The sequence below is a fragment of the Salvia miltiorrhiza genome, chromosome 3 (assembly GCF_028751815.1).
Source record: "Salvia miltiorrhiza cultivar Shanhuang (shh) chromosome 3, IMPLAD_Smil_shh, whole genome shotgun sequence".
Lineage (NCBI taxonomy): Eukaryota > Viridiplantae > Streptophyta > Magnoliopsida > Lamiales > Lamiaceae > Salvia > Salvia miltiorrhiza.
The window spans coordinates 55,097,065-55,109,928 of record NC_080389.1 but is presented as its reverse complement, the minus strand read 5'-3'; the positions used below and the strand labels follow the sequence as shown (position 1 = coordinate 55,109,928).

Sequence of the window (12,864 nt, the reverse complement as noted above, 5' to 3'; positions counted from 1 at the left end):
ACCACATCATACGAGAAATCGTAAACAGAGGAGATGTGCTAGTAGAGAAGATTGATACATTGGAGAACCTAGCTGATCCTTTCACGAAAAGCTTACCGCAAAAGACCTATGAGAAGCATGCTCGAGGGATGGGATTGCGGTTGATGCCACCCACTTAGAGAAAAACTTTCAGTATAAGTGGGAGAGATGAAGTGAAGTTTTGTAATAGCTAGTATTTAGACACATTGTATACTAAAAGTTTTGCTTTAGTATAAGTGGGAGATTGTTGGATTTGTATACTGAAAGCAAGAACTTTATGCTTGTATACAATGATTCCTGTTATTCACTATTCTTATCTCCTATCTGATTGTGTTCATGATTGCATATGTATGTTCTTTATCTCTGTATAAGTAGATTATATGGTGTGTTGTAGATCACAGAAGACCATATAATTGGAATAACCTTAAGAGATATAATTTGATCACAGCCGAAATAACTCTAGGACAAGTTATTGTTTTAGGCTGCAGTATAGATGGAAGTAGTTTGTCTTGGCTACTTGTCTATACTGGTACGTCATTACGTATTGATAGGACCACAGTTTGAGATGTATTCTTCTATCTGACTTAAGTGAAGAATCAAGATCTCGGTGACTTATAAATCTTAATACTAATAAGTATTCAGATATATATGTTAATTCGTATATCACTTTGACTTACTATGAGCGAGAGTTAAATACTAACTCGAGTACTCTGTATCTTGGGTGATAGCAGTTAATATATGATATTTGATTATCTGTATTAGTACCCGTATCCGGTATAGGATAATGACATCCCCTTAAGGAGCTCAATAAGGTTTATTACGCTAAACCCTGCAGGTTGATTAAGTTCAGGCGTAATAATAAAGATTGAGTGGTACTGCTTAAGGAATTATTAAGAGATTAATTAATTTAAGCTGTCAGAGCTCTAATTAATTAATGGATGTCGGATATTTTAAATACGGAGATTTAATAAGTCTAAATACAAGCCCCGACTCATCACCGGCAATAAAGGGGTAAGTCAGTATCGGTTCTCTAGTGGAATGAACTGATATTTATAAATTAATTATGGTCTGGGCTGACCATGGATGAATTAATTTATTTGAGGCCCATCTTTATTCCTTGTATCTGGTCCCTGGGCTGGCCCAATGTCTCCTAGCCCATGAAGACAGAATTTTCGGCCCTAGCACTGTAATTGGCGCCTCCTCCTTATTTCTGTATTATTAAATACAGCTGTCAGCTCTCAGGAAAATACACTGATAAAATATTAGGGTTTGAGAGCAGAGGGAGGCGCAGAAAATCGTGAGGTGCCATTCTGTCTTGGGAGTTCTCATAGCTCGTTGTCCATCCAACGTTGGGAATTGAGCGGGATACAGTCGAGAAGATCAGAGCTGGAGTCTGAATCATTCGACGCGATCATCAACCATCTGTGCATCCGTTTCTCAAGTAAGTTTTCCTAACACCTGTGTGCAGCTGTTAAATTCATAGGAGCATGTTAGGAATTAATCGTTGTATGGCAAATTAATAATAACCAAGAAACGATCATCGGGCAATCGGAACGTTAATTCAATTTAATATTCCTTCATAGACTACTCGTCCGTGCTCGTGTTATTTTTACAGGTTTTGGACTCAATTTGTGGAGTTTTGGATGAAGCGTAGTGGAATACGCGAAGTGACGAGTTCATAGGCACGAACGGGGCTAAAATCGGGCATCGGATGAGCAAGAACGGGCGCCGGGAAGTCCGTGTGTCGGAGGACACGCGGCCGTGCACGAGGACGGGCGCCGGGAAGTCGCGCGGGTCAGGCGCGCGGCCGCGCGAGGAGACCGCGCGAGCTCGCGCGGCCCAGCCATGCGGCCGCGCGACCAGCCCGCGCGAGGCGCCGAGTCAGCCCAACTTTTCCGCTTTTTCACCTAAAACGCGATTTTTGGAGTATTTTCGAGCTAGACGACCTAGGGCATATAAATACCATCTTTTAGATTATCCCAGACACCTTTTATCATTTTTTAACTTTTCCTGAGAGCTGTGAAACACGGAGCAAGAGCAAGACTGAAGAATCTCGACTTCTCTACGGTTTTTCATAGCTTTATGTTTATTATTTTTATTGAGATCGTGATTGTTAGTCATATGTCTATGTGTGGCTAAATCCCTTTTTCCCAGGGTTTAGGGAGTAAACATGATTCAAATTTCTGACTGTTGATTTAATTAATTGAGATTTATATTCCTTTCTATGTTCTTGATTTAATTGCTTGCTTTATTGCTTGATCACCAATTTAGCATTATCATAGGTTTTAATTTGAGATTGGGAGATGATAATTAATACCTGAACATAGAACATAGAACACATTTATTCTAATTCTAAAGGGAATTAATAATTGTGAGGGCGTTAATCCTAGGAACTTTTAGGAGTTACATGTTAGAAGTGTGATCCGGGGACGGTAGCCTTGCATGTAATCAACGGTTTGTATGCCACGAGAGTGGGTATAGACTAGTTTTGAGATTGCCTTAGGAATTATCTCATTAATTGAATCAAACGTGTTGGTTAGGAGAATCTGTTGAAACCTTTGCCTTGGGAAACTTTCTTTCTTCTGTTACTTCGCATTTTCACAGCTTGATTTCTTTTCAGTGTTTCTTTATTTCAATTTAATTTTGTTTTCCAAAATCAAACCTTTAAAATTCGTTCATCCAGATAGAGTAAAGTAATTAAAAATAGGCATTGATAACCATTAGTCCCTGTGGATTCGACCTTGTTTGCCACTATATACAATTGCACCCGTACACTTGCGGCGTGTAAATAAAATAGCGAACACATAGAATAATTAATACAGCTTTGCATCAGCATCACCTCTGACTCGAGCAGCTTTGCACGAGCTTCCCACTCCCCATCCCTAGCATCAATTGCTTTGGCAATGTCACCTTTAATTTTCAGCTGCGAAGTCTTTATTTGTTGAGAGTATAGTATGAGAAGAGGGAGAAAGCTGATATAAATCTAGTTTCACAACTGGTGTAATTACTAATTAGAATGTTTGATTACCTTGCCTGTAGCATCAAAAACCTTTGATTTAGCTTCCTTTGTCTTCTGCTCAAATTGTTTGTTTTGGTCTTCTATCCAATTTCTTAGCTTTCTGTACATAAGAAGCAGAAGAGAATCTAGCTAGGTGAGGAATAAAAAGGAGTGGCATGTATAACTTAAAATGGAAAAGGTCCTTACTTCGTTCCAAGAACATGAATGCATAGCAGATTTAAGGCCCTAAGCTTTTCTGAAGCATTTTAAAGCATCATAATCAGCAGCCCTCTCTAAATAATCCATCCCCAATGCTTTAAGAACACGTTGAGATTCAGCCAAGCATTTCTTCAGCGTATCAAACCATGAGCTTGGTTTTAATTTTGTAAATCTATACAAAAAATGAAAAGTGTTCATTCCAGTATAATAGATTCTGACTTGCCAAATTTTACTAGATCGAGAGCCATAATTCTCTCCCTGTTCCATTTTAATTATTGATAACAGGTGCATATGAAACAGGACAACCGGACATAATCTTCCTCGCTTTGCAGTTCGTCCATGTAATAGACAATGCAGTAGACACAAGGCCAGTCTTCTGAGCATACTCGTCCTGCATTAAAAGGGGGAAAGGAGATTGCTTAGCGTGGGCAGAAAAAGCTCCCAATTCAAAAGGTCGGGACCTGTCAGAGATTGCAAACAGACAAATGAAAAAACACATATAATTCAGATTGTATTCCACTCGAAAGACTCACCTCATAAAGTTCAGCAAGGCCCTTTTTGCTCTTACTTTTGTCCTGATATTTTGAAGTTAATTAATAGCAAAACTTAACAAGAGCAGAGAAAGTAGGATTCAGAGAGATAGTTACCATCTCTTTTCTCAGAGAGATAGTAGGATTCAGACTGACATACTGTCAAAATTATATTTTGATTTAAAATAAGTAGACTGACATACGAATAAGCACATTATTCTCTTCTTCCAATGTCAAAGTCGTAAATATGTGAAGCTAGATCAAGCTATTAAACTAATCCCTCCATAGGTTTGCAACCTCATCATTTTGCTCTGTTCCCTATCGATCACATTCACACGAATCAGATCCCAGCAAGACATCAGATAAAAAATAATCCTACTGATTCCTTTCCACGTACCAAAATCTAAAATCTCAATTTCTGCAATTGCACAAACTTCAACGAACAAATAGGATATATGAATCTTGAAAGTGCCTCATCTATTATTAGATTTCTCTTGATAAAATTCTTAAAACGTACAGGAGAAACATCACCACATACATAATACACTGATAGTAAGGAATTGAGGATCGCATCACACCACACATTCATAACCAACTCCGTTCAACAAATTAGCCAAATACGTAAATTCGTTAAATTAAGCCATCTTTGCCCATTATTCAGCTTAACTCAGCAATAATGAGTAACTCACACTCACAAGTACAAACTCAAACATCAATTTGCCGAATTCAGCAAGAATAAAAAGTAAGAAATAGAATTAGGGCTAGATTGTATGGATGGAATAGAAAACCTAGCTTCGAAAGGGGAGAATTGCGGCTACCCTGCTCTGTAACCAAGGAGAGCGGCACGACGACGAACTTCCGACGCACGACGGAGCTCGGAGGATCGACGGAGGCGGCAGGCCCTCACCTGCTCGATGGAGAAACATAACAGCAGCGAGAGATTGGGAAAGAGTCGAGAGAGAGCTAGGACTCGGTTTCTATTCTCTTCGTGTGTGAGGGAGATTTGTTCTTGAGAGTGAGTGAGAGAGGTAACGAGAGAGCGGAGGTGACAACGACTCGCCCGACCATTCACTGGTCTTCCAGTTGCAGCGGCAACGGTATTTCTTTCTATGAAAGCTAGGGCTCAAAATTGGAAGGGAAAGGGGCCTCCTGCGTGGAGGCATCGACAACATCGGAGAGAAGGGCGCTGCGTTGCCGGATTTCGGCTCAGGCGACGGCGTTTCCTGATTTGGGGAGGAAATTAGGGCTCCCATTTTGTCTTCATCCGTGATTTTTGAGAGAGAAGAATGGATGATGGGAGGAAGTAGTCGAGGAGCAGCGCCCTCGGCCGGACACGGCCTCGCCGGAGCCGGTGGGAAGGCGGACAGGTGGTGCGGCCGGAAGAGGGAGTTCAGCAGCGGATTGGGTGGAGTAGAATGGGGGAAACTAAGTTTCAAATGATATAATATAAGTTTTAAAAAAAAATTAAAAAAATAATTAAAAAAAATTATACATAACAGTTTTTAGATACGCTCAAACATAACGGTTCCAAAACCGTTGTAAATGACTCTTATACATAACGGTTCTTTAACGTTATGAATAAACCGTTATAAAAGATGGACATAGATAACGGTGGCTTAACGGTTTTGTAATACCGTTATGTATGCAACTAATAGATAACGCAAAAACATAACGGTTTTTCAAAAACCGTTATCTATGCATGTAGACAACACTACATAGATAACGGATTTTTCCAAAACCGTTATCTATTCCTAAAAGTGCGCTCATACATAACGGTTTTTGAAAAAAACCGTTATCTATGCACTGTTATGTATGTAAACTTTTGTAGTAGTGAAAAGAACCTTTTGCCCATACCTGAATTGCTTGTTCACCATCGAGGCATCATGACTTTTCTTCATTCTTTCTTTGTATAGGACTGCATTGTCATAAGCCTCCCTTCTGATTTCTTCCAACTCTTGAATCTCAAGCTTCCTTGCTTGGCCTGCCTCGTTCCAGTCATAGTTTACCTTATTAACTGCCCAAAATGCCTTGTGCTCCAGCTCTACCGACAAATGACACCTTTTGCCATAAACCATTCTGTATGGTGACATTCCAAATAGGGTCTTGTATGCAGTTCGATATGCCCATAAGGCATCTTCCAACTTTAAACTCCAATCCTTCCCTGTTGGACCAACGGTTTTTCGCAAGATTGTCTTGATGATGCGATTTGACAGTTCTGCCTGACCATTGGCTTGTGGGTGATAGGCTGTTGAGACCCGATGTTGAACTCCATACTTTTTGAATAAGTTCTCGATCGAGAAATTGCAAAAATGGGATCCTTGGTCGCTGATGACTGCTCTGGGCACACCAAACCTGCAAAAAATATTAGTTTTCAAAAAATTCACCACTATCTTTGAGTCATTTGTTGGGGATGCTTTTGCCTCGACCCATTTGGAGACATAATCCACCAAAAGCAGGATGTATAGGTTCCCTCTCAAACTGGGCAGGCGTCCCATGAAATCCATGCCCCATATGTCGAATATCTCCATGGGCATAATCGGAATCATAGGCATTTCATTCCTCCTGGTTATGTTTCCTTCTATTTGGCATTGAGGGTAGCTCTTTCAATAGGTGTAACTGTCTTTGAAAATGGTTGGCCAGTAGAACCCGCATTCTAGAACTTTGGCCGCAGTCCTCTTGTGCCCAAAATGGCCCCCACACTCCTTTGAATGGCGAAATTCCAGAATGCTTCTCTGTTCTTCTTGTGGGACACATCTCCTTAACACTTGATCCCCGCATTGTTTCCATAAATACGGTTCATCCTAAATGTATTCCTTGCTTTCCTTGGCCAATTTCTTCTTCTGGGTATACGTGTATCCCGGAGGTATATATTCAGAGCACAGGTAGTTGCACAAGTCTGCATACCAAGGGTCTTCCTCATTCCCTTGGGCATAGATCAACTTCTCATCGGGAAACATCTCCTTGATTGGTTCTCCATACTCCTTTCTCACAATTCTGCTCAAATGATCAGCCACTTGATTTTGTGCCCCAGCTTTGTCCTTGATTTCCACATCAAATTCTTGCAAGAGCAGGACCCATCGAATTAATCTGGGTTTGGACTCCTTTTTAGCCATAAGGTACTTCAGAGCCGCATGATCGGTGTAGACAATAGTCTTACCTCCAAGCAAGTAGGACCTGAATTTTTCAAAAGCAAACACTACTGCAAGCATTTCATTCTCCGTGGTGGAATAGTTGATCTGGGCCCAATTGAGGGTTTTGGAGGCATAATAGATGACATGGCTTTCCTTTCCCCGCTTTTGCCCAAGAACCGCTCCAATGGCATATCCACTGGCATCACACATTACCTCAAAAGGCATCCCCTAGTCTGGAGGTTGTATTATGGGCGCGGAGACTAGATTATCCTTCAAGATGTGAAAAGCCTCCTTACAGTCTTCATCAAAATTCCACTTCACTTCATTATGGAGCAGCCTTGTCATTGGTTGAGCTATTTTGGCAAAGTCCTTAACGAATCTCCTGTAAAAACCAGCATGCCCAAAGAACCCTCGCAATTGCTTGATGTTCGTTGGGTAGGGAAGCTTTGCTATGATTTCAATCTTAGCTTTGTTCACTTCTATCCCTCTGCCTGAAATCACGTGTCCGAGCACAATTCCTTCTTTGACCATGAAATGGCATTTCTCATAATTAAAGACCAAACTTTTGTCTACGCACCTTTGCAGCACCTTCTCCAGATTAGTGAGGCATGAGTCAAAGGTTTGCCCATAAACGGTGAAGTCATCCATGAATACCTCGATGCAGTTCTCGAGGAGATCCGAGAATATGCTCATCATACACCTTTGGAATGTTCCAGGGGCGTTGCATAGCCCAAATGACATCATTCGATAGGCAAAAGTTCCGAAAGGGCAAGTGAAGGTGGTTTTGCCCTGAGCCTCCTTTGCAACCCAAATCTGCATGTATCCCAAGTATCCATCCAAAAAACAGAAATGCTGATTTCCCGCAAGTCTCTCGAGTATCTCATCAATGAAAGGCAAGGGGAAGTGATCATTTCTTGTCTTTTGATTGAGCTTGCGGTAGTCAATACATACTCTCCAGCCGATTTGCAACCTTGTGGCTATCATTTCCCGAAACTCATTTTCCACCACTTGTATGCCTGACTTCTTGGGCACAACGTGCACCGGACTCACCCATCTACTATCGGACACTGGGTATATTATGCCCAAATCCAGTAGTTTGAGTATCTCCTTCATCACGACTTCCTTCATGGCCGGGTTTAGCTTCCTTTGGGGATCTCGGACGGGGGCTGCATCTTCTTCTAACAATATGTAATGCATATATACTGTAGGGCTTATGCCCTTGATATCGGCTAGAGTCCATCCAATAGCTTCTTTGTATTTGCCCAAAATCTCCTTAACCTTACTTTCATCCTCCGGTGTTAACTCCGAATTGATGATTATGGGCAACGTGTCATTTTCGCCCAAAAAGATGTACTTGAGATGATTGGGCAGAGACTTCAATTCGAGCTTGGGTGATCGGTGGAGTGAAGGAACCAATCGATCCTCAGCTTTCAAATTGGGAATGTATAGAGCTTCTGTGTAGTTGATCCCTTTGCTCCATGCATTCAGTATTTCCACTGTCTCTTTTAGTTGTTTCTCCTGAACATCTTCCTCGGTAAGACTGTTTTGGATTACTACATCGAATGGTTCCTGGAGTGTTGTTCTGGGCAATTCATCCTCAACAACTCTTTTGATTATATCGACACTTTTGACCATCTCCGTGTCGACGGGATACTTCATGGCATTATATATATCGAAAGTTACTGTCTCTCCTTCGAACTGGCATGTTAATTTGCCCGTATCACAATCAATGCGAGTTCTGGCAGTTTTGAGGAAAGGCCTCCCTAAGAGCATAACTGGATCACGTGCTTTTGATTTCCCCATATCAAGGATGTAGAAATCTGCAGGAGAAATGAGTTCATCCACTTGACCAATACGTCCTCCAGTATCCCTTCTAGGTAAACATTTGACCTGTCCGCCAGTTGGATTACTACTCGGGTGGGTTTCAGCGGCCCTATCTCCAGGTCCTGATACATAGACAAAGGCATAACATTAATAGATGCCCCTAGGTCGAGCATTGCCTTATCCACCTTCATGGTTCCTATCACGCAAGGAATATAGAACATCCCTGGATCTCCACACTTCATGGACATATCTCGTTGTAAGATTGCGGATACTGACTCGCCCACCTGGAACCTAGCATCGTCAGTGTATTTAACCTTCCGGGTGCAGAGTTCTTTTAGGAATTTAGCGCATCTGGGCATATAGCGTAATGCAACCAAAAGGGGCATATTGACTTTCACCTTTTTAAAGATTTTCACCAATTCGGTCAACTCGTCGTTTTCCTGTTCCTTGGCCATTCTGCCCGGGAAATGGACTATGGGCTCAACATGTCTCAATTTTTCTTTGGCCTTTTCTGCTGCTTTCTTCTTGGATTCCCTTTCTCGAGCTAATTCCTCATCATCTGCTGATCCCATTCCAACTTCTTCTCTAACCTCTGATTCTTCCTCAACTGGCTTTCCAGCCACTTCGAGCAATTCCTTACCGCTTCTGAGTGTCACAGCATTTACCTTCTTTACCTCCACTTGGGCAGAAAGTTTCCCTTGTTTGCTTTCCAGACGAGCTATTGCTTGGACAAGATGCGAAAGTTGGGCATTGACATTTTGCATTCCTCCTCTTAATTCCATTATAAACTTTTCGGTTTCTTGCTGGGATTTTACTTTCTATTGTGCTATTTGGTGCACAAGCTCTATCAAGGAAGATCCTCTTGCCTGTTAAGGTTGTTGCGGGTATTGCTGTTGATTACCGGATTGCCCATGTGTAACACCCGGCATTTTCACTACGGTATATATATATTGTTAATATTATTTTCTATTTTCTATTATTTTAAAGAAGAAAGAGAAGTCTCAATTTTATGCAAAAAGCCCAATAATTATTGTTTGGGCTAGTGATTTTATTAAGTTATGGAATAGAGTCCAATACATGTATATATGGGCTAAGTTTAAATAAGCCCAATACTTTATCATTTGGGCCAATGATTATATTAAAGAGGCCCAAGCCCAATTCTTTGTGTTAGCAGTGAATCACTTAGCTCTAAGCTGTCGATTAGATTTATTAATCCAGATTAGCTATTCGTCTGGCACGTATCCTTCAGCTTTTCACGCAGCTGCTTAAGAAACCGACTTCAAATAAGTATAAATCTCTTCTCTCTCACATCTGATGTTTTTCTCTCATTCGGCAATACAACAGCCTCCTCTTCGACGTGGTCAAAGTTCTCGCACCGGAAGTCCTCTCCGTTCCCCCTTCTTTTCCGATGTGGAGCCCTAATTCTTAGAAGAATGAAATTACTACTATAGCGACTAGAAGGCCAACGAACGGCTGAGCTTCGCCTGTCTCTGCCTTGAATCCATACTCGAGAAGAAGAGAAAGGAAAACGAGCCCTACGTCTTTTCTACTCCCGCCGTCATGGTTCGGCTGCCACCTCCGCCGTCTGTGGAAGACCGGCGATTCAGCGGCGCCGCTCCATTCACGACGCCGCTACTGTTGCTACACGATCCCCTCCGAGGCAGCAAGCGCTGCCGTCATCATCGTCGTCTTGGCTCGACTGAACAGGGTCGCGTCCCTCGTCGTCGAAAAGTTAAGTATTCTACTTGTTATTGTAGAAAGTGTTTGATGTTGCTTGTGATTTCTGAGTTCATGCCAAAATAATCGAGGCATAGGTGACTTCTCTCTGAGATTCCTAAAGTGAGATATTAAACAAAATGTTATATGTTTTTAAGTTAGTAATTACTTAGAATTAAGTAAAATGATGACAGGAATCACAGCTTCATCCCAAAGCTCCGATTTTTTACCCTCCCTCAAGAACCCTAGAATTTCATCTTCTTTATATTTGTATCAATTGACTATGTATACATGCCTATATGTATGTGAAGAATTGATTGGGATTTATTTGGGTATTTATTCACAAGAAAACATGATTCCCTAATAGTTTAGTTTAAGTGGATTTGGGAGTTCTTGGAATAAGCTAGCTACATGTTTGATGTTTGTGTAATTGAATCTCCACTCTCTTATGTGGCTAAAATATGAGATTATATGATAATAATTGGAGGATTTAAGCATGCTACTGTATGTTGATGTGTTGAACATGAATTAAGTTAAGCTAAAGCATGCTAATGTGTATTAAGATGATGTATTTGAGTTCCTATAGCTTTTATTTGAGGAAAATATGAGTGATATGTCAATAAGCATTGCTGTCAGTTTTTGGGTTGGACAGAATAGTATGTTTCGGGGTACGTTTGATGATGTTTTCGTAGTCCAAATAACTTGAAATTTTTACTGTAATAACTTCATCATGTGTAGTCGTTCTCTGCAAAATTTTAGCTAAATCCGAGACCATTAGATATGCTAAATTATTTTCTGAAATGTACTGCACGAAGCAGCGAAGTTCAGTGGCAGATTCTGCCTTTTGTGATATAATTTCTCATACACTTGATGTATTGTATTTTTGTAACTTTCTAATAAAAATAGACTTTGAGTGATTTCTAAAAATGTAAAGCTTGTATTTTTCTTTAAAGAGGTTGATTTTATATGATATTTCAAAGTTGAGATTCATATATGATTACATATTTGAGATTTCTTACTTGAGCAAGTTATTAATAGAACTATGCTAAGTGATTGATGTTTAGTTATTAATTGTAAGCTAATCTATATAGAATGGATTAGTTTACTCTTAAGCTTTTCTCAATTTGAGATATCCCAAGAGATGTGATGTTACTATTTGCTTTTAGTTAAATCCATATAAGTAGAATACTCAGATTAGAGGATGCAACTTTCAAGTGATAGAGTTTCATTCAAGATTTACTTTCTATTTACTTACTTATTATCCAATCTTACCTAGGAACCTCATTATAATGAAGGTTCGAGTGGCAGTGTAGAATGAACAAGCAAAGACTTCTATTTTCATTAAGCGTATCAGGTGGGCTTACTAACTCAAGAAGTAAAGATGCATACTTTATTATATAAAGTTTGAGTGTATGCATTTATTTTTCAATTATTGACTTGCCAATATTTGAGATTTGTATGATACCATCTACATAGAAGAACGAATTCGGGTCCTGAGCGAGTCAGGATTTGTGTACACAGAGTTGAAAGTTAACCTTTGAGTTAGCTTGTCATCGTGTTTGAGAAGGAGGCCTACTTCTCAACACTTAAAGTTATATGATGCGTAGATATGGTACATACATGTTAATTATCTGCAGACGTATATGATGTTATGACGATTATAGAGAAGTTTTACAGTTTTGCATGCACAGGTTATTTAAATAAAACTCATGTGTGATGTTTGAGATGGCAAGTTCAATATATAGCTCTAAGAGCAAGCTTTAAAGTTATTTCGGCATGACCACTGAGTGCTTTTTGGTACTCAGCCCTGCGTATGTTTCTAAATATGCAGGTTAAGCTGTGATGCAGATGGTAGCAAGCAGAGCAAAGTCTTTGATGTATATGTATTAAACCAGGCTCAGGATTCCATGTCTTCATACATGTAATCCACATGAATTATTCCGCTGCAACACTTAGTCTATTCTACTTTATTGATGTGTTGTACATATTTTAAATCAATAGCGTTGAGAATTATGTCACTTGAAAGTTAGACAACTTGTCGTTGTGTATTGTAAGTTGTCTACTCATGAGTTTTAAAATTGATTGCTAATGATTATCCAATATTAAAGTAATTCATCGTTAAAGAGGGCTCATTATTATTATTTAAATCTCTTTTATTTTTCATTTTCTTTTTCCCTTCCCCAGTCACACATTTTCCTCGACTTAACTGTTGTTAGTTTAGGTCGGGCTGTGACACCCTGGTTCGGTCCCAAGTAGTTGTTGTTGTTGTACCTGAGATTTTCATGTTGCATCCATCCTTGGTTGTTGTACTGCTGCCTATAGGGTTCAAAAGGTTTTTGATTATGCCCTCCATTACTTCCTCCTTGCTGCTGCCCAATAGCATTGACTTCCTCGTCCTCAAATAGTTGTGGACACTCATCAGTTGCAT

General features: G+C 40.2%; 2 long non-coding RNA genes across 2 annotated transcripts; one reads left to right on the top strand and one right to left on the bottom strand.

Annotated features, from left to right (window-relative positions):
* Nucleotides 1-2,891: 2,891 nt before the first annotated feature.
* Nucleotides 2,892-3,380, bottom strand: LOC131014515 (uncharacterized). Its single transcript, XR_009098238.1, has 3 exons — nucleotides 3,224-3,380; nucleotides 3,047-3,137; nucleotides 2,892-2,950 (listed from the first exon to the last, which is right to left on the bottom strand). It is a non-coding gene; the product is annotated as an uncharacterized LOC131014515 (long non-coding RNA).
* A 7,552-nt stretch (nucleotides 3,381-10,932) lies between these two features.
* On the top strand, nucleotides 10,933-12,559 carry LOC131014514 (uncharacterized). The gene is made up of 2 exons (XR_009098237.1): nucleotides 10,933-11,790; nucleotides 12,268-12,559. It is a non-coding gene; the product is annotated as an uncharacterized LOC131014514 (long non-coding RNA).
* Nucleotides 12,560-12,864: the final 305 nt, after the last annotated feature.